A 22260-nucleotide genomic window follows, 5' to 3' on the forward strand; every position below is an offset into this window, starting at 1 on the left:
GCTCAGCGCGGCTCCGCTCGGCTCGGCTCAGCACGGCACAGGAGCAGCTACAGGCGGTTGTGCGAGCCCCCCGCTCTCACCTCCTGCCTAAGGGGAACCTGCTGCTTCTAGAGAAGGGCCGGAAGGGAGAGGGCGCCGGCGGAGCCGCCGGAGGGGTGGGAGGTCGGGGCAGGGAGCGCGGCCGGGGGCGGTGGGTCTCGGGCGCTGGTTTGGGGGACGGTCCCCACGCCTCGGGTGGGATCTTTTGGCTCATCCCGCTCGTAGAAACGCGGTATGGATCGAGTGGGGAGGGTGGTATTAGCGCGCATCAAACAGCCTGGCTGTATCCTCGAGTCAGGGTTCGCGTTTTTGCTTTCTTTGGCAACACTTGTCTGGCTCCTAACGCCAGTAAAGGCTCATTGTTCTCACTTGGAATGGTAATAAACAGTATTGCCATTATCCTATCATTTCCACGCGTGATCGCTATCTGACCTTTCAGACAGGTCTGCGTGCAGCCGTGCAACTCTGACACCCGTGGGTTGTGACAAAGGATACCCTCTCCTGATCCATTCCCCAGGTATGCCCTATAATAAAGGCCTTGTTCTCTGTTTCTAAAAGCACTGTGGGTCCCTATGCTTCCAGAGCTTAGAACTCCAAAAAGAATTTGGAATAACAGAAAAAGTCACCAGTGCTGGAATTTATGTTTAAATAAACATAATTTCCTCAAATTATTTTAACTTATTTTTTACTAGATTTTCTTTTTCGCATGGCAACTTGTAATTAGAGATGTTGTATAATGATTACAACTGAACCTGAAACCACTGGAAACTCACAGATTTTATTGCAAATTCGAAATTCAATCCGGGCTCATCAAAGGTTTGCTGTGATTTAAAATCCTTTCCAGCCATTGTCTGGCAATTGATAGGTTTACCTTTAAGCCCCACAAGGTTTTCACAACAGAAAAAAAGCGAATCACAGCATGTTATACAAAATACCATGTCATTCACACACACCCAACACTAAAATAACTCTACACCTGGAAAACCCTGTCCTTCCTTTGGGTGGAGTGGCTGAAAACCCGCTTGCATGCTTACCCTGAACTGTGAAATGATGTGCTTCAGTGAACACTGACTCTTTGTTTGAACTTCGAGAAGAATAGAAGCTGTGTGAGATGATCTAATGACACCCAGTATTTCAGGAAGGATGGGCCATGTACCAGATGGGAAATATTTCTGAGCAAGGTGAAAGAACAAAGTGTGTCTTGCCCAGCTTCTGATGCCTGAGGATACATGACCATTTCTGTTGATAATGAAAAAGATGTACCAAGTCATACTGGTGTGAGGGAGTACGTGGGTATCTGATGCCTGCCTTCATGCTGGGAGCTATACAACTAACACTGTAAAAGTGGCTTCAAGCCAGATAACTCGTGAGTTGTTTGGGAGGGAACAGGAGAGGAAGACTAATGTCTCCTTCCCCTTTACCTCCATGACAGGCTTGCAGCTACCTCCAGTGCTCAGCACTGCACATTGCCACTTCAGGAGGGGGGGAGAGGTTGTTAGGTGATGGTGAATGTGCAGCTCCAGGTTGTTGCTTCCTTCATTGCTCTGAGGTGATGGATCCACTGATGATGTACAATCATCTGGGCTTTATCCAGAAAGCTTACTTGTGTTCCAGTAGGAGTCTCTTGAGATTTCATCCTTTCCCATTATTCCATTACTATTAAAAAACAATGAAAGGTATTTTAATTGCAACTCTTTCCTTGACTAGAGAGTTCAGGCTTGAGAGGTAGAGGTGAGGTGTGCATGTGACTCCACTTCTCCCTCAGGTGTGTGTGCATCTGTTTAACTACTATGTGTAGTTCACTGTATGTGTCCTTCTAACGTGCTTAGCATCCTGACAAATACTGACACATTAGGTTTGAGATATTTTTGATGCTATATGACATGAATGGATTTATTTTTACTCCAGCTTTTATATTTTTAGAGTTCTAAATGTTTTACAGTTTTCACCTTTTCAATTAAGAGCAAGCAAATCTATAATAGCTGTCGTGTGTCTTTTAAAAACTGTCTGAGCTAACAAACTGTATGTTAAATGCAAGTCTAATATAATAGCAGAAAGATGGAGACAGCCCACAGTAAAATCTTTCCATCCAGCCTGAGGGCTATTTGGAACTTAAGGAAGGTATGGTCTTTATCTTAATAATTGCAATATCTAAATAAAGTGCCAAATAAATCTCTGTCAGTTTCAAGAAACTGGTTCTGAAACTCTACTAGATGCTTCTACCCTCTTTGCATTCCCAGTTAAAACTTTCCCATTATAGTTTTGGGTGTTGCTAAGCCTGTCATAACATATTTCTTTAACACAGGCTATCACTTAATTATATCTGTAGTGACTGACAGATGTCTAGCACAATATAACATTTCACAGCAAAATATCTTAAATTAGCAATATTTCAGTACTATATGCTAGAATCCACATTTTCCTATGGTATTTGAACAGTATGTAAAGTCTAGATATGTTATAGTAATTATATATTCCTAACCAGAAAAATATTTCCCTCTTCTTTCTTTTCTTTTTGAGGAACCTTTAACCATTGTCCTAGACTGCAAGGGGATTTGGAGAGATTTAAATGAAATTTTTCAAAAAAAGATAGTGAAGTATTCTCATTATCCTGCTGCTCCCATCCAACTTTCCACCCCTCTGCACATTTGCTTCCTTTGAGAAAATCTGCTCATTTATTTTGTGAGCCTTAGCAAGATCCCAAGCCTTGAAGTTCTGGCTCGTCGAGGTTGGAGATCCTAAAGAATATTGAGAATTGTATTGATCGAGGTTTTCTTGGTGTTATGCAACAATGCCCATGGCAGGTATTTCATTGTATTTTGACTTCTGAAAAGAATACCTCTATGAAATATACTTCAAATGTCAATTAAATGTGTTATTTTAAAGCCTAGTACTCACAGAGTCTATTTGAGAACATGCTAATTTGACAGACAATCAGCAGCCAACAATCTTGTCTTAAGAAACCATGAATATGTGGACTGAAAAGGAAGAGACAATGCTGAGAGTCTTACTGACTTCTTTCAACAACCTCCCCACATACAGCTGCTTCTTGAAGCAAATGTGGGGCAATCAGAGAGTCTAAAAAGTATGGGGATTCACTGATGTATATCGTGTGCACAGGTGGACCTGAATAACACTTTCCAATTAGGAGCATCCCATATTCATCCAGCTACTTGTGGTCCGCATACACACATGGTAGCAGGACATGCAACAGGTGAACTGCCCAGTGGCAACAGTATCTCTGCAGCTCTTGCTCACATTCTTCATTCCCCTGTCATCAAATATAGTGATAAACTTGTGTGACTACAGAGATTACTGTGTGGCATTTTGTTCAGTCAAACAGTGGGTTCAGTGATTCTGAAGTCTTTTCCAACTTTAATGATTCTATTATTCTATTCTATCATTCTATAATTTCCCATTCTCAATTGACCACCATATTTGGCAATGTTCACCTATCAGGGTAGAAGTTTCCATCATCTGTCCAGAGATGGGATATTTCTTGGGTGTACTTGTCATTTCTGAAGTTTTGATAAAATAGCCTGTGATTTTTTAAAAAAGAGCACACTCCCTGTTATTGACCAAATACTGTCTTATTTCTTCTTTGAGCAGACTAAATAGTTGACAACTGAAATATAGCATGGGAATAGCCTTCAAGAAGGAGCAAGGCATAGCCTTGTTCTGACATAAATTGTTTTACTTAATTCTATCCCCTCAAAATTACATCGTACTGTTCATTCCTCATGCAAGGGTACAGCCCAAAAAGAAACTGGTCCCTGAGTTTGTTTAAATATCAAAGAAAAAGTTCTGTTGTTCTGTACAAGTCTCTGTTATAGTAGGGGCTTGTTCTGTAAGACACTATTTGGCTAAAGCAAGGAACACCGAGAGCTGGTGTTTGGAAGAGAGATGATAGTTGAAACTCAGAATATCTGAGTGATTCATTGACTAGTGGTTATGAAGGCATTAAATTTCTCAGAACCGCTTGGTTTCAAACAAGTTCTTGCTACATGTTTTTTGTATGCATGTGTTTAAGAAAATGCACCTTTCCACATTGCCTATAAGCCTTTCACCAGTCGACTTCTACCCCCATTCCACTCATCACAGCTTCATGCTCATATTCCTTATTAGAAACATAGGAGAAAACATTGTTTTTTTCCCATTGGAGAAGACACCAGAAATACTTTAGAAGTTTCTGAGGACTTGCAAAAGTACATTGCCCTGCTGTACTCGTTGCCCAAATTTTTTAGATTATTTTACCTGTACCTGCTGCTTGCAGTGGTTTGAAAGCATGTAGAGCTTTAAAGTCCACAACACTAAAGCTGAGCTTGAACTCAGTTGAAGTTGTTCGCTCAGGTCTTGGAGCAGCTCCAAAAAGATACTCAATGTGCCCTGCACACAGATTTGTGAGAAACTGTGAAGAAAAATGGACAGATGACCTTAGAGCATTTGTTGCCAGTGAAGTGCAGTAGACAAAGGTATCCAACAGTAGAGAATGGTTGAGTTGGATGAGGTCTTGCAGGTGTTAATCTGCAAAAACAAGAAGCTGATAGAAAAATTAATATAAAAGGAAAATATATAGATGGGTTTTCTAGAGCTACCATTTTAGCAACAGCATTTGGGGCTAAATAGTTGTCTGTGATCAGGAGGATAAATCACAAAATTCTTCTGTTTCCTTATTAGGTAAACCTGCATATACTTGTAACTTAATTGAGTAAACATGCATATTAAAAATTCAGTGAATAAAATGTTTGTAAAAAGTTAACGGATGAAAGAAACAAAATCAGTATGATGCAAAATAAAGTTGTGCTTTTCATCCACCTTTAACTGAGGCTTAGCATGTTGTGATTAACACAAGAAACATGGAGATATTTTGTGCATAAAAAAGAAATGCAGAACTGGATAATTTTGTCTTGAGAACCTTTAAGGAGCATGCAGTTTGTAAACTGTAAAGTGATAGGCCTTGAAACAGTTTAAAATAATTTTGGGGATGCTGGTGGATGAGAGGCTGTCCATAACCCAGAAACATGTACTTGCAGCCCAGAAAGACAATTTGTGTCCTGGGCTGCATCCAAAGAAGTGTGGCCAGCAGGGCAAGGGAGGGGATTCTGCCCCTCTGCTCCTCCCTGGTGAGACCCCACCTGCAGGGCTGCATCCAGCTCTGAGGTCCCAGACACAGGCAGGACATGGACATGTTACACCGAGTCCAGAGAAGAGTCACTAAGATGTTTAGAGGGTTGGAGAACCACTCTTATGAGGACAGACTAAGAAAATTGGGCTTGTTCAGCCTGGAAAAGAGAAGGCTTTGGAGTGACCTAATTGTGGCCTTCCTTTACTGCAGGACAGTATACATGAAAGATGAAGAGAGACTACTTACAAGAGTATGTAGGGACAGGACAGGGGAAATGACTTCAAATTGCAAGAAAGTATGTTTAAATTAGATACTAGGAAGAAATTATTTACTGCGGTAGTGGTGAGGTGAGGAAAATACCACGCTCCAGCACGGTGTGGGTGGATGGAGGCAGAGATCTCTGAAGTTTGCTCTTGGGGAAAGAGGTTTATTGGGGGTGAAGAAGGTCCTGCCTCGTGCTCCCAGACGCAGCACGTGGCCGGGCCTGAGAGGGTGGGGAAGGGGAGAGACAAAAGGAGGGTCTAGGAGAGGGGAAGCTCCAAGGGAGGGGATGAGGTTCCAGGAGGGGAGGAAGTTCTAAGAGGGGGGAAGAGGTTCCAAGAGACCGCGTGGCCCCTCGAAGCCCCCTTATCAGGAGAGCTTCGAGGTGATTGGGATGAGGCATATCCAATGGGGTTGCATACACTAATGTTTTAGGGGAGGGTACAGAGGTGTGGGGTGAGCCATACATCTTTTGGGGGGTGGGATGGAACAGTCCATTTCACCCCAGGACTCATCCGAAGGCAGGGGTGTCATCTGGCTAGCGGGGAGAACTGTTCTCATCCTAGCTGTATTATTTATGAACAATCATATTTATCTATCATCTGCAACAGTGAGGCACTGGAACAGGTTGCCCAGAGAAACTCATCCCTGGAAGTGCTCAAGACTTGGATGGGTCCCTGATGATGGGAACCTTGTATGGTAGATGACATGCATGGTAGGGGTGTTAGAACAGGATGATCTTTAAGGTCCTTCCTATGATTCTATGATATCCTTTAATCCAGGTGCTTTTTTTTATTTTCCCAACATTTAAAAGATTTCGGGGTTGTAGAGGAGACATCTCATAGAAAGAGACATCTGAAATGTATTTGTAAATGTCGAATCATGAGTCCCTTTACTGACAAAAAAAATTCAACAACTTTATTTGAATGGTGTGATTTATCTAGGGAGAGTAACGGCATACAAGTAATCCATAGCCTCAAGGCCTCCCACAGTGCTGCTATGTCCAGTTGTGCTTCATTCAGTGATCAGTTTATTAAGGGGTCTTGAAGGTAAATTAATTATTTAAAAGTACAATAAATTGAGATTTTAGTCTTCCTTCCCTTAATGGATATAGCATTCTTGAAATTACCATTAAATCCCCAACAGCACATTGCAGATCTCTTATCTGAAAGAAAACATGTCAGAAAATCTTGAAGAGAAATCATTAAAGCTTATCAATCACAAATGACTTTTAAGTAATACAAAACTCTGTAGTGTTGAGCAGGTCTGATGGGATAGGTAGTAACTTTGTTTCACTTATCCAAGCATAAATGTCCTATACTGGTTACTGTAAGACCCATTACTAAGTTGAAAGAAAGCTGGGCTTGGCTTGGAGGCTAGCAATTAGTCTCCCTGTAATAACTGTTGGTTTTACAGTGGTGTGTTCCAAATTTCTGTGAGATCCAAATTTTTCTTTCGACCTCTTCTTGTTCATTGGAAATTGATATATATGAGAGTACTGAGAAGTCTGCCTGAATATAAAATGGTCTGAAGAAAGCAACCCTGAACATAAACCACAAGTGATAATATAAAAAACATTAACCAATGCTCTGGCACAATTATCAATTATAAAGGCATTAATTCAGGTTCATCCTGTTAACCAAGAGATGGCTATGATTTGAATAAGAAAGAGGCTGAAGAAGCACAGCATATGATTCAACCTTACCCTCAGTAATCTGCAATCAATCAGTCCACACTCAAGGGAACAGGAATATGATTAAAGATATTTTAAGTCCAGGACTGTACTCATATTTATTTTTGCAATCTCATTGGCTTCCAACTGAAAGCAAAACCAGGTCCCATCGATATGTACTTCATATCTGTGCCTGTACTGCTGATCAGTGACAGCCCACCAGAAAAGGAAAATTCACACCTGGCAGAGGTTTTCTGATATTACCCGGAGAGAAAAAGATATTTGGGCAGGGAAAGGTGCTAAATAAAATATAGCCCTCTCTTCTTCAGCCTGTGATGTAAATTTGTTAGCTGGGGTAGGAATGTATGACCTATCAAAGAAGGAGGAAGAGATATTGAATTATTTCCCCATCTCATATAAACCTGAGGAATACTTAATGCTATGAGATAACTTTTGCAGCAACAATTGCTAAAAAATCATGGTTGCCATCTTGTCTACAGTTTTAGGAAGATTTCATCCCCAAGGGAAATTAATCAAGACACATTAATACATACTCAGCAGACTCACAAGTCATAACTGATGTTTGGTATAGTGATTGCTCATGTCACTCCACAAAAGCCTTCTCTATTAGAACAGTCTTTCATAAGTCTGCTACTAAACTTCTCTTCAAAAGTGGAAAGTCTCATCAGGTAAATCTTACAGACTCATAAAGACTTTGTCTCTAGGGTCTGACAGCTATATTCTGGTTGTTCTTAGAATATTACTACCTCAGTTTTGAGTACTTTAATTCCAAGATTTCAGTGTGACTTTCAGCTATTTACCATAAGGCTCTAAGTTTCTGCTTTTATTTTCCTTCATTTTAGAGCTGAAGTTTTCAATTCTCAGTTTTTAAAATAAGCTACTAAAATGGAAAAGACTACCTACTCCAGGAATAGATGTGTATTTATCTTATCCAAAGTAGGCTACCTTCTGCCCAAAGAGTTTATCGGCAGTTGAATTACCATACTCTCTCTTTGCTGGATGGAAAGTGACTCACAATGAATTGCTGTATTTCAGGATGTTGAAGCGGTGTGTAAAGTTGTTCTATTCTTCTCTCTTTTTTTTCTCTTTTTTTTCCTTTTTTTTTTTTTTAGTTCTAAATTTAAAACTTACATTTCTTATATCCAGTTTTAGTTATGTAATACCTGGAGGATTTCTTCCTTCTCTAGAATAACTTCATAGGAACAAATCAGAAAAGTTGGAGAGAAAAGCATTGTGGAAGACAACGCTACCTGAAACAGGATACTGTAACACATTTAAACATTATTTTATTTGAGTCTGTAGAGTGTTGGAAAGTAAAAACTTTGTAGACCAGAATTAGTGGGGCTTACCTGGAAGTTTGTTACAGAAATTTTTGTATCTTGAAAAAAGGTTCTTTCAGGCATTTATGTGAGAAAATTGTTTTACCTGAAACAATTGTTTATTCTAGTTAAAAAAATATATCTCCAGTGGATTCTGAAACTCTCTTCCTTTCAATAAAGATAAAAGGAAAATTATTTTACATTTTATGTAGGATTATCTGGAAAATATTATAATGAACTTTGATGCTTTTTTTCTGTCTATGCTGGGATGATTATTTATTATTATGGCTTTTACTTACTCAGCTGAGTTGTATTACTGTCTGTTTTATCTCAACAATGACAGACTAGAGGACAGTAGAACAGTTCAAGAATACCTATGGCAAATGCAATGTCAGCCTGCATAATCTGTGACAAATATACTGTACATTACCATCATTTTATGTGCTGTAAATATGCCCACATCCTTGGTTTTGCCTTACACCTTCCAGATGCCACTTGCCTCACACAAACCTCAGTCCTCAGGTTCTCAGCAATATTTGCAGATTGAAATGTACTTATGGATCTTCCCTTGGCCTACAAGAAGGTGATTTCTCCAGGTTCGACAAACAGATCAAGACATTTTACTGTTGCACTCTGCATTATCCCATCCTATTCTTGAACTGCCATCTCTTCTAGGTGGGGACTTTTAGGATACAAATAGAAATCTTACATCTTTATAGTACTGCTGGCAGTAGTAACATTGATACAGTTTACAAGGTGGTGTTTCTGTATGAAGGATTACCTGTTTTTCACACTCAGTTTGGGATTTTTTGGGTGGCTTATTATCTTCCTAACTCAATATTGGTCCAGGAGACCTGAGGCAATGTGTAGGATCTCAGCCTGGTTGTCTCCACATTCCAGTCTATTCCTCTCCACTCATGGCTGCTCATACTCCAAAGAAGGACAGGGCTTTCTTTTAATCTCAGATCCCTCAAAGGTGGTATTATGAATGAATCTGAGCCCCTAAAAATTTTTCATAGTAACTTCTAGTGGACCTGATCTTCAGGTTCTCTCAGACAGGAATATTTCAGCCTTCAGGAAATGCCATAAAACTTGTTGGGTCCTGTTCATAATAATTTGGCATGTTGGCCTCATTTGGTGTCCCAATGAGAGAAGGTAGTTTGTTGTTTACTCCTTTTCCAGTGCCCACTTGAGTGCCAGCACTTAATGACTACTCACAATGTGGCACTAATATAATGATAGAACTAGTTATAACACTACTAAGACAACAATATCATTAAATCATTTTCCCAGAGGAAATAATAACAGACAATGATAAAGTAAAAAAAGAAAACTATAAATGTAAATTATGTTAGTCTTGGAGAAAATCACTAGCTTATTCAGTAGGAAGAAAAATAGAATTATCAGAAACACTTCAGTTCGTAAGAAGGAAGGGTTAAGATTCCCATGAACTCCATCTAACTACAGGTTTTATTTGGACAAAATATAAATTCAGAGAGAACCTGTCCTTGCACAGCTGAAATGCCCTTTCTGATGTTTCCTTTCCCACTGGAGTAATTAGCTATGGTAGCAGTTCAAAAGTGGTTCCTGGCATTTATGATTAGAATTGTTAATTCCAGAGTGCTAAATAATTCATTTATTAAGGAGTATAGTCTACTTAAAATCTCACTTCTGCCTACATTTTTGCATTTGAGGTTACAAGTAACATCTACACATATAAAGATTAGAGAATATATGTTCCTCTATTTTTCAAAGCATACAGATGATGCATTTTTTAGAGCTTCAGGTCTGGTTATTTGGTTGTTGTATAATCGATGACAGCTCTGTCCAGCAACAGACGTTCTCCACGTGGTACTGTGAACAGTCCCACTGAAATCAGAGCCTCATTCATCATGCCTGATGATAATAGTTTGATAGATTTGGCCAGATGTCATAATTCTCTGCCTTGACTCCCTGCTTTCCCCTGCACCCTTCCTAAGGGCATTTTCACACTATGTGGAAGAGAAAAATAAATATTAAATCACTCCAAATGGTAAAATTACTCCAAATGGTAAAAATGTTGAGATTTCAAAATTTAGCTTTTAAGGCCATTAGAATGGATATTTGTGAGCTTTATGTGTAACAGCATCAATAGTAGTGTCATCCAATGATACCCTCTTTTAAATGACCACACTTCTGCTCAGCTAAATTAAAGGCCTGAAGAAGATTTCAGTCTTTATTTTTTGTAGAGTCTACGTCTTTAACCAACACTTCACCTCATAATAGGTTTCAATGACTAATTGACTTAATTTTCAAAATGTTTCAACCTTTAAGTTCCAAAAATTGCTCTCGCTAATATCTCTCTAAATTAGTCTTTGCTTTTGCCTACACTAATTACTGTTTTATCTATATACTACAGATCTCAGAGAGGGTTGTCAGTAATAAAATTATTAAGAACATATTGTTAGCAAGCACTTAAGTTAAAATTATTTTACTGTAATTTTTTAATCATCAACTGTCAGGCATTTGTGTCATGCCTGATTTACAATGAAATTTGCATTTCTAACACCTGGAGGAGACAAGTTATTCCATTGGCTTATGCTTACAATGAGTGCTTCAGCAAGTCTTTGGGATCACAAAGTGGAAGTCTACCTATCCAGGCATAAATTATAAGCAGTCTCATTAATTTATTTCAGGTTAGGAAACATGGAGGGTTTTTTATAACCACTGTTGCTATAAGGCAGGTAGAGTGCCTAGCAGCATGCAGGGATTACAGAGAGGTTTGTGATCTACTCATCCTGCTGTGTTCAAAGTTTCAAGGATTGTCTTGAAGCAAATGTTTGATGGATAGCATACAGTGCTCCTCCATCAAGCACTGTGAGTCATCACATTGTGTATTGTACAAGTTTATTCAACTTCCACAGACCAGCATATCCCACACAGAGACCTAAGTGTTTCTTTTTCCTCTCTCTAAGGACAAACTTTCTGGCTCTACTTTATATTCTTTACCCACAGCTTGTGAAGTGGAATAGAGTTCCAAATGTGGAGATGGTGACTTGACTTTGCTTTTTTTTCCTTCACACAGAGAAATAAGCCTTGATTAATGATGAGTTTCTGTTCACAGTGTTCTTTCTTTAAAAGGCAAAACCTGTTCTCTGTGTGTCTAAGACGACAGATTGACAGCCCTGGGAAACTGAAAGCCCTCTGTTTATCCCCAGTACAGATACAGCACAACTAACACAAATGCAACTTTCCATCAGATATCTTACCAATGTATTTCTGCATGGCCAGGGAAACATACAGGATGCTAGAGGTTTAGTTATTCAGGTTATGCAATCATTTCTCTTTGCCAAAGCTACCCACCACAGCAATGGCAGTTTCTGCGATCTGGATGTCTGAAAGCATCAGCTTTTTGGTCTGAATTTCAGCTGTATTTCATAGACAAATGCCTCAATATCTTTTACCTAAGCCTTTCAGCTACTCTGAGTGTCCCCTGTTTGAAAGGAAAAGAAAGAAGTTATTTTCTGCATTTGTTTGTATGGGAAAAGCAATCTTGGCTGATGACACGTGGGACTGATCACATTCATTTCTGTGCTTTGTGCCTCTTTGAAATGGATGGGGATGAAACCATGAGTTTTTCATGACTCTTCTTGCATAAATAAAATTCAGTGAGTTCAGGAGTAGTGGGCAAAGCACCCTGAGCACGTGTGTTATTTGCACACTGATCATTGCGAAATATTTTCAAAGGTGTTGATTAGGCGGTTTAGAGATCATAAAAGGCTTTAGTACAATTTTGGGAAGTGGAACACCAGAAATGTAAACTATTTGTTTCTTAGCACATTTCTATTTCAAGGAAGCCAAAATTAAATCATCATTCTGGGGTGGGGGCAGTAAAGAGGAGAACATTGTCTGGGCATGCAGCAGGGACAGCAGGCATTGGTGAGGGAGAGGATGATTGAGGCTGGAGTAATCTTGGGATCAAAGATAAAGAGAAGTCAGGAAAAAACATGCCTCGGAATGGTTACCAGAGAAACTCCTCAAGACCTTTCTTTGTGCCCTATGCCTGATGCTTAGTACTCAGAAAGTGAGTATAAAATTATGTGACTGTTGTGAATTTTGGTCAGGGATCTGCTCAGGCCACCCAATTGAATTATACCTTTACATTTTTTCCCCCTGAAGATAAGGTTCTGTAGTAGTTTGGTGCAAGGTATTCAGCAGTTGTAGAAATTACTGACATTTGGTCTTGGACATGAGGTGACATGCTTCCTTGCATTACTACAGTGGTAATATATGATTAATACTGCAATTAATAGCTCGTGTTTCTCCCCTGTGCACCCAGATACTGAGCTGTCTGAAACCTAATTCAAGAGATCTTCCTACAGCAGCAGTGCTCTTGGCACAAGTCTCCTGTGCTTTTATAACACTGTAAATAATATTTCAATGCTACGCTATTCCCAAAGCCCCAAAATCTTATTTAATCTTGGAGGTTTTTTCTTTCTGTTTTTTCACTTTCTACAAATAACATTTGCTACAAGGATGTGAATATTGTCACCATGTCAATGAAGGTCAACCTAATGCTGAATTATCTTATTTCTGTATTTCCTCATTGAATTCTAGATCATGACAGAAATTCTGTTCTACGAGACAAGAAGAGAACTCGTACCATGAAAGATTGAAAGACACTAGGTTGTTGAAAGCCCTTTATAAAATCTTTTCATCCTGTTCCAGAACTGTACCAGCCCAAGCATTTCACATCTATGCCTGATGGAGAATTTTGAAACTGATTTCATGTCCTGTAGGGTTTTGAGAACATCAATGAACTTTCTGGAAGCACATTTATTTACTCACAGAAAGTGCAAATTCAGGCTAGCTTGGGGTTTTATTTGGCAAATTTTCTGAGGGTTTAAGTCAGATAAAGGGTTTTTTAATGTCTCCCTGAGAAATATGCAAGATTTAACCTGTGAGTTTTCTCTTCTACCATAAGGGGTTTTTCCCCCTCCTTGAATGGCCAGTACAAATATCTTCATGCCTCATCTATGAACTTCATGTCCTATCAGGAAAATCTCTTTTCCCAGTAACTGAGAAGAGTATGTGCTCTTTTGTGATTTCATGGGCTATCATGTGATAACAAGACTGTTATTTGGAAAAACTCTGTTGATTTACATTCTCATTATTACAGTGCTTACTTAGTCATCTGTTTAAATGTTCTTTGGTCCCCAAGGCCATTTTTAAATAAAGTCAAACTCTCTAACAAGTATTTTAATATTTTATTTGAAGTCCTTTTTACATAGGAAGCTTTTTGCTATTTGTAAACTTTTCTATCAGTTCAGTTAAAATTTCAAGCATAAATTTAGTTCAACTAGCATCATCTGAAGTGTATGTGCTTCATTTTTACATTCATTTTGTCAGCTATACATCCCCCATACCATATGGTATGATACTCTCAGAGAGAAGCTAAATGTTTTCTGCACAGTAATTGTTTTCATTTCTATTAAAAGAGAAAGGCACAAATAATAAGCACAGTGAAGGCATGCAATCTTTGGCATGTCACTAAATCCTTGATGTCTATTAAAACCCCACCTAAACTTGCAATTCCCTTGACAGAGCACATAGGAAGGCCTTTCTCCATCTGCTGTTTTTGCTGATGAGATGCCAAATGTCTTTACAGATACTCTCATAGAAAAGGAAGGAAATGCAATTACAGGAATCATGCTCTTAAAAGAACCATTCAAGGAGATAAAAAAAAGGTGAAGTGATTTTATATATATGAAATCACCTCAGAGACTGGCTACAAATTTTGTTCATTCACAGTATGACAGAGTGATAACTGATTTTTATGTATTGGTATTTATAAAAGATGGTGTTTGTATTGTTCATCATTCTCTGTTAATGCAGTTTTACTCTTTAAATTTCCACCTTTAAAATCGCTGTTTAGCACAGAATAAGAAAGTAGCTTTTAACAGGTTTAAACAAATCTAGTAGAAGTATCTGATTCTAAATATTTTAATGAGAGGACCAGTGCTTTAAATGCTGTGAAAATTTTAAATCTTAAAATCATCCTGAATATTTTTCTCAGCCTGATCTGTAACAGTTTTATACTGTGGCATTGTATTTTAGACATAGGCAAGCAGATGTGCTTTCAAAACAGCAGCAAATTGTTGCAGAAGGCACTACTTGCTTTGCTTGTTTATAATGTACGAATACAAATTTAGAGCATTTTCTTAGAGACTGAAATGATAATTATACCTTTTTTAGGTAACATATCTAAATTGAAATGTCCAGAATCAATCAGCTGACATATTTTGACATTTTAATTGACTTTTTCTTTTTTTTTTTAAGGGAAGGAAACATGATAAAAAGGATTCAAGCAATTTGAGATGGGAATTTCTTTCATATTCACAACTACTTGCTTTAATTGAACTATAATCCTAAAAACATCAAGTTGCTGAAAAAGTGTCTATGAAAATAAAAATGTCTTTGTGAACCATAGGTGATACATTCTCTGTGTTCTCAAATATAGGTGTAAATTGAAAAAGAGTAAAACTAGCAAGAGCAAACAGGAAAAGAATTAAAGCACTATGTCTTTGTTGTTTCATTTCCTTTATCATAGAGTGCAATCAATACTTTACAACAGGGTTAATGTGGTCTCTTCAAACATGCTATTATTCTTTCAAAATAGCACAATAACTTTATTAGTTATGCTGTCTGCAGTCTTTCCAATGTGACAAGATTGTGTGGGTGTTCCGATTGTAAGTAATTTTCTTGGTGCCCTCTATTGGAGTATTTTTCGTGAGTGCTAACAATAGCAGCTAACAGTACACAGCTGCTAGAAATTAGAGTGATGGAAGTTCTAATTCTAATTAATATAATTAACACAAAAAAAAAGTGTCCCACACTGAGAGACTTACTGTTTCTCCTTAGTAGTTATACTATTCAGACTCCACATCTGCCAGTTCTTTACTATTCAAGTGAGATTGCAATTGTTGATTTCTTTTTTTTTTTTTTTTTTGTTGCTTCGGCAACATTCAGGTACAGTGAAAGGTTATTTTAAAACATATCCTAGAGATTGATCTTGAAACTAGGTGTTCATGTTCCTTCTTGTACAGTATTTTTGGAAAGCATCTGTTTTGTAAATAAATGTGAGTAAGCAGTGGCCCCATTAGGTGTAGTAGTACCTCCTACTTTTTGTTTCAGATGAATTCTGGAGGCAAGAACAGAGATTTTTGCCTTTGCAAGAGAATTATGATGAGCAAGTTTAGAAATAGTCCTTGTGAGCAGCTTAAATAGTCCTTGTACCTCAGCTGGGTACCTCAGTCAGATGGTTAATGGCCAGCCTTTGGGGAGGAAAAAATATCAAATTACAGTTTGATGAAATTTGAATATACTAGAGACTTTTTTCAGAATTGGTTTAGTCCATACCATGGTCTGAGGGATTATCATCCTACACTATTTTGTTAATATCCTAACCCTGGGCAAAAATTCTTTTATTTTTTTTAAGCTTGGTATTCAAACTACCTGCTCATCACTGTTTCTGCTTGTAATCCAGGATGCCAGTATCCTGGCAGAAGAGTTCTTCATTTGCCTTTGAATATACATACATATTGCCTCAGTAAAAAGGTGGAAGTGTGAGGATCTTGCTGCCAATGAGAAATACCTTAGTTGCAAGTAGCTGCATGTGTGTAGCAGAGTGCTACTCAGCACTAGTTTGCCATGCAAAAGAATGATCAGTAGCTTCAGTGCCACTGAATATTAGTGTTACCTATGGTTGGTTCCAGTGGACAAAATAGGGCAGGAATCATAATCTGAGAGGGGATTAGTTAACACAGAAAGGATAAGCATGTTGGCTGGTGCTTGTGGAAAGGAAAGAACTGAGGAAAATGTTATCTTTTGCAATTAGGTTGGTGTTGGGCAATCTGTAGTGATTCACCTGCAAATCTGTAGTGATTCACCTGTGCCAAAGTCACAAGTGGTCCTATCTACACAAAGCAATAATTTTTCTATCCCTTTTCTTGTCAAGATTGAGTCATATGACAGACCACCCATGTGTAAAACGATATATGTCTGGCGGGAGCTGATATAGGACCTGCAGATGGGTGTAACTGGCTTTGAAAGGCAAGTAATTTTCTATTAATTCTTTCTGTAGAGGATGAGGCCCTGATACCTTTCAGATGAGCTGTAATTAGGCCAGTATTTGAGGTCTCAGATATTGCAGCTGATAACTATGTAAGTTATAGCCTTTTTCTAAATTGCCCTTTCATCTTTCAGTCTGGTTTTATGTCTGGCTACAACATTGCATGAATCACTCCTGTTAGTTAATAGTCAACATATTAGCTGCTTGAGTTGTTTGTAATTTCTTCTCTCTGCATTAGCCTCACCTCAGATATCCATTATTAAGTGTGAACTCTTTTATAAAAACAGCCACTTATAGTTAGGTATTGCGCAAATATGTATAAAAACCAAACCCACAAAGCATAGAAATTAAAGAAAGATAAAATTAATTACCTCATTACTCCAGTTTGAATCTCTGTACCAGCAGGTAATTCTCAACACTGGAATTTTGTTTCTGTAACTTACCTCTTCTTCAGAAGTTTCTCATTCTCTGTATTTGACTCAAACAACATGTATTTCTTCTAGTACTTTTAAATGAAACAAGTATAACATTTGTAGTAGCCCTTTTTACATAAGAGGATATAACTTTGGCACTTACATAATTACTAGATTTGATATGTCACAAATGTACATTGCTCAATTATAATATTCTGAAATATTCATTTTGGGTCCAGTAGTTCATAGGTACTTCTTTCCAGGTGTTTCTTACATGATCATTTTCCCTTAAGTAATTAGGAAGAATCAGATTATTTGAACTAAAATAAGTAGTTCTTGGCATGGATCTCATGAAAAATTAGATATTCCCCTGGAACTACAGAGCAACAAGAGAGTTAGATATACAGAAAGAAAGAATTAAACATACAGAAGAATTAAAAGTGCACAAGCATCAGTGAATTAATATGTTCTCATACCCACATTTTCTTATTAGAATTGTAAGGAACATGGGAGTAAGAGACTGAGATATTTACAAGTGTCCCAGAGGATGTAAATGGGGAAACCATAAAAACTGAGAATCAAGAGAAACAAAAAAAGCTTACCAGGTTTTCCAGAGTGTTGGAAGAAAATGCATGGCAGCCAAGAGCAGAAGTTGGAAAGGGTGCAGGAAGACCAGCAGGAAGGGTGCAGAGCAGCAGCCTCTTGCTTTTTGTCTATACTGTAGATGGATGTCCAGTAAGGATGGTGGGCCTCAGAGCAAAGAGTGTAATGAGATACTTCCCAAGGAGCAAAGTCTGGAGATGTTCACCTAGTATAAACAGAAAGGTAAATGACTGAAAAGGCATCTTATGATAGATCCTTTAGGAGTGGAGCAGAACATGTGGAAAGTGTGAATGCCCTATAGCTGAAGTCAATACTGTAGAGATGGAGGAGTACTGGATGGAGAATTTCCCTTCCAAAGCACTATGCAAAGTTTTTAAAAATAGTATTTTGTTTATAGTTGATCAAGGGAGTCACAAGCCAAGTTCTGACTGATTAATCCTGTCAGATACCTGGCTCTGTATGTCGAGTGTTTGCACTGCCTTAACCAACAGAAACATCCCAGCTGCACAGGCTATCCCAGCTGGAAATATCCTTGGTCCTGATGGGATAAAAGCATTGGGTGAGAAGGGTTAAAATGCATCTAATTACACTGAATTTGCACTTACAATTAGTCTGATAGGACTTGTACAGTTAAAAATATCCAACAAACAAAGAGAAAATATTCTCATGTTTTTTTGGGTTTTATTTTCCTTAAGTCACTGCTAACATGGACCTCTGTCAGGACATAGCTGAGTGGAGCACAAAGACATCACCGCTTCTCACTCTCTGCTACCAAACAGGAACAGAAGATGACTAAGTGTTCTCTACTTCACTCAGTATATGCAGGTAAGTCTTACCTGACAGTTACCTCAAGCAGACCACGTCTGCAGGGAAGCAGGTGAGGTGTGAACCTGTGATCCAAGCTAGAATTGTTGAACACCAGGGGTGTCTTAAAATACTTCATCCATTTGAAAGAGAGCATATCCCTGTGTCCTACGCAGCAATTGCTGTGGAATACTTTCTAGCTTGTTCCTCTTTCAGCCTTGCCAGCAATAACTTTAGACAGTAGCAGCAAAGATAGAAAAATAAAATTATACCTAGTATGCCATATGTTGATTTGCATTTAGGATGCAAACCCTGCTTTCAATAACATCTGTGTGAAACAGCCCTGCTATCCAGCTGCCATCACAGTTTTCTCTTTGGAAAAGGGAAAATGTTTCTATATCTGAGTTCATTTGAGGTACACACTCCAGGAGAGCCAGTCTAGCATTATGTTGCCTAAAAACTTATGCCAATCATCAGTAAAACTTCAGATATATCAGTAGAGCCTGCTACATAGAATGCCACTACTTGAAATATTTGGTCAGTGAAAAAAAAACGCTTAATTTTTGGCCCCTTAGGTATAGAAACAATAGATATGCCCCCAGCATAGACATACACCTTTCAATGAATATTTACAGTTGCATAAACCTGGCCAGTGAATTTAGTGGTTTCATAGATGGGAGAAATTCTTAACTAAGTAAATTAATTGACAAAGACTGTGAAAAGACATGAATTCTCCAAAATTGAGGAGTTTATGCTGGGAATTACTGTATTACAGGAAGTAGTGTTAGAATAACTGTAGAAGTAGGTGAGAAGTTGGGCTGGTCACAGCATTTCAGGCTTTTTTTTCCTGTTGACATGTGTTGTTTCATATGTCGACACAGCATTATGAGAGAATGTTCGCCCATCATCATTAGCACAAACAAGCATCACGAAGAGCTCTAAAGTCAGTTCTCTTTTCTGATGACTCATAGCAAAGCATTTCACACATCTGAATTTCACACATTCACAAATTCATAGACCTCTAAATAATCTGGTTATTAAACATATAGGAAATGTCCCTTGTTTCACGTTAGAGGCTTAGCAAATGGACTCAAACCTACTTTCAGAGTCAAAATGTACTTGACTAAGTCCAAACATCATACCAGTCACATGGAAATGTTCAGAAAGTGCTTCTGCCCTGTAGAGCTGGAATAGTATTTTTAAAATACAATCGTTACATTAAACTCATTTCATAAAACATGACTATTAGGAAAGTTAAGCGTATGTATGGATTGCCTCTTTTAAAAACACATGAAAAATTGCAGTAATTAGTGCCTCACTCTCCTCTTCCAGAAACAAACATATCCTGCTTTTCTGCCTGCTGCCTATGATCCTTATTGCAACCACTTACACCATGCATCTTTTTATGTCTCTCTCTGCATGTTGGTTTTTAGGATCATACAAAACAAGAAAACAAAACAAAAATCAACCTCAAACACAAGGAGTTGTTTGTTAAGCTAAACTCACCTCATGACACAGTTATTCTTCAGATATCCATTTATTTTAAATGGAGCTATGCAAGGGGTAATATTTATTTAGAAACTGCAGGTCAAACAAAATTGTATTGGTGTCATTTATGGGATGCATTAATAGCACTACAGCATCTCAGAGACTTGTTGTGAGTTAGAGCCATGTGGTGTTTCAGGCTGCATCTTCAGTGCATGAGAAAACAACACCTCCTTTAAAGATGAGTTGATCTAAAATGAAGAACACCAAACATGTATGAACATGTTCTGGAGGTAAAAAGAAATTGTGTTTCAGTGACTGAACACCAGACACCCAGATGATTTTGAGGATATCTTCCTATAAAAGGTACCATGTCTGGCATATAAAAGAAATATTAAAACTGCTTATGTACTTTGGGTTCTGGTTTCCACAATCTCTGGAGGGAAAAAATATCTCAGAATCCTTCTCTGTGCCCACAAATTCTTGATTATATTTAAGTCCTTTTGAAGACAAGAAGTATATATAAAACACTTCTTCCTTTCCCAATGTGAAGGGGAGATCTTTGCTTATGCTGCTATTCCTTATTTTGTACTTTGACACTGTGGTAGGTCTTGATTTGCATGGAATTTATAGTTGCTTTTAAAATACATTTTTTCCATTTAGAAATATCTTCAAACTGCCAAGGGGCTGCAAATTGTGGAGAAAAGCAAGCTGGCCTCTCAGTGTATTGCTGCTCCCACTGGTATTTGTGATGATATGCTAATGACAGGTTGGGTAAGGTCTGCAGTGCCCCTGCCCCCTCTTTCTGGTGATGCTGAAGCTGTAAGGGAACTCCCCAGCATGTCTGTGTGTTGTACAGGAACGTGCTGTCCCTACCCCTTTGCAGACTCAGCACCCCCCAAATGTACACGCGCAGATGGTCCCAGGCTCAGCTGGTGTAAATCAGTGCTGCCCATCCGGCAGATTGTATGTGCTTGCTGCTGTAAATAGATGCTGCAAGTTATAGATCTGTGTCAGTGTAAAATCACATTTCTGCAAAATTGGGACTGGGAACTTCAATCTGTAAAACCCAGGCAATTCAAATGAAAGCTGAAATAATTTCACAGAATCATAGAATGCTTTTAGTTGAAATAGACCTTAGGTATAATCAAATTACAATCCCCTCGACATGTGCAGGGACATCTTCTACACTAGGTTACTCAAAGTTCCATCCAACCTGTCCTTGAACACACTTCCAGGGATGGGGCATCCACAGCTTCCCTGGGCAACCTGTTCCATTGCCTCACCAGCCTCACAGGAAAGAATTTCTTCCTAATATCTAATCTAAACCTACTCGTTTTCATTTTGAAGCTATTATTCCTTGTCCTATCATTCCATGCTGCTGTAATTTGTTCTTCAGCTCTCTTGTAGCTGCTGGAAGGCTGCTGTAAGGTCTCCCCAAAGCCTTCTCTTCTCCAGGCTGAGCAACCCCAGCTCTTTCAGTCTGTCTTCAGAGGAAACATGCTTCATCTTCAGATCATTTTTATGGCCCTCCTCTAGACCTGCTCCAACAGGTCCATGTCCTTCTATTGTTGTGAGCCCAAGAGCTGGATGCAGTACTCCATATGAAGTCCACGGAGGGCAGACTAGAGTGGGAAAATTACCTCCTTTCACACGTGTTTTGATGCAGTCCAGGATGTGATTGGCTTTCTGAGCTGCAAACTCTCATTGCTAGCTCATGTTGAGCTTCTCATTAACCAACATCCAAAGTCCTTCTCCTCAGAACTGCTCTCAATCCATTCTATGCCTAGCTTGGGATTGCCCTGGCCCACATTCAGGACCTTACATTTGGCCTTATTCACTTGCTCCCCTTGACATACAAAATACAGTCTTACATGTTTATTTTTAGTGCATGTACAATGCAATGTGAGGGACTTAATGTTTCCATGGGAACCATGACTTTGAATTCCTGACATTTTTATACAATGTTTTATTCAAGAAAAAAGTCTATAGAAAGACCATGGACAAAAAATACTGGACAAAACTCAAGCCAGTGGTACTCAAATATGATTAGCATGAGTGGGAGAATAACAAACATAAGTCACTGCCAGTCTTAAATAGAAAATAGAATTTAAATTGGCTAAATGTGATGAGGTTGAATAAAATTAAATGGATCTGGCAACAGAATCCTATTCTGCTGCATATATATGTTTCAAATTTTATATATCTGGCCCAAATTTTATTGAACTAGCACTTGAAAGTTATTATTTTTCTGCCAGTCTGTCGCAAAACAAAAACACATAGCTATCAAAAGAAACAAAAAAAATGGATTTGTACTCCTGTGTGGAGATTCAGATATAGCTGTTGAACATGGTAAAAAGTTAATTTTTTATATGTGTTAATTCTTTTTTTCTCTCTCATATTTATCC

At 38.4% G+C, this 22260-nt stretch overlaps 1 long non-coding RNA gene across 1 annotated transcript in view; it reads left to right on the plus strand.

The window, feature by feature from the left end:
• LOC146767899 (uncharacterized) overlaps positions 1-22260 on the plus strand; it is a 44654-nt gene that overhangs the window by 1057 nt on the left and 21337 nt on the right. Inside the window, exon 2 of the long non-coding RNA XR_014954256.1 lies at positions 479-18388. This is a non-coding gene — a long non-coding RNA (uncharacterized LOC146767899). The remainder of the gene's footprint in view (positions 1-478; positions 18389-22260) is intronic.

This window comes from Lonchura striata, chromosome 3 (genome assembly GCF_050655825.1).
Source record: "Lonchura striata isolate lonStrDom1 chromosome 3, ASM5065582v1, whole genome shotgun sequence".
NCBI classification, from domain to species: domain Eukaryota; kingdom Metazoa; phylum Chordata; class Aves; order Passeriformes; family Estrildidae; genus Lonchura; species Lonchura striata.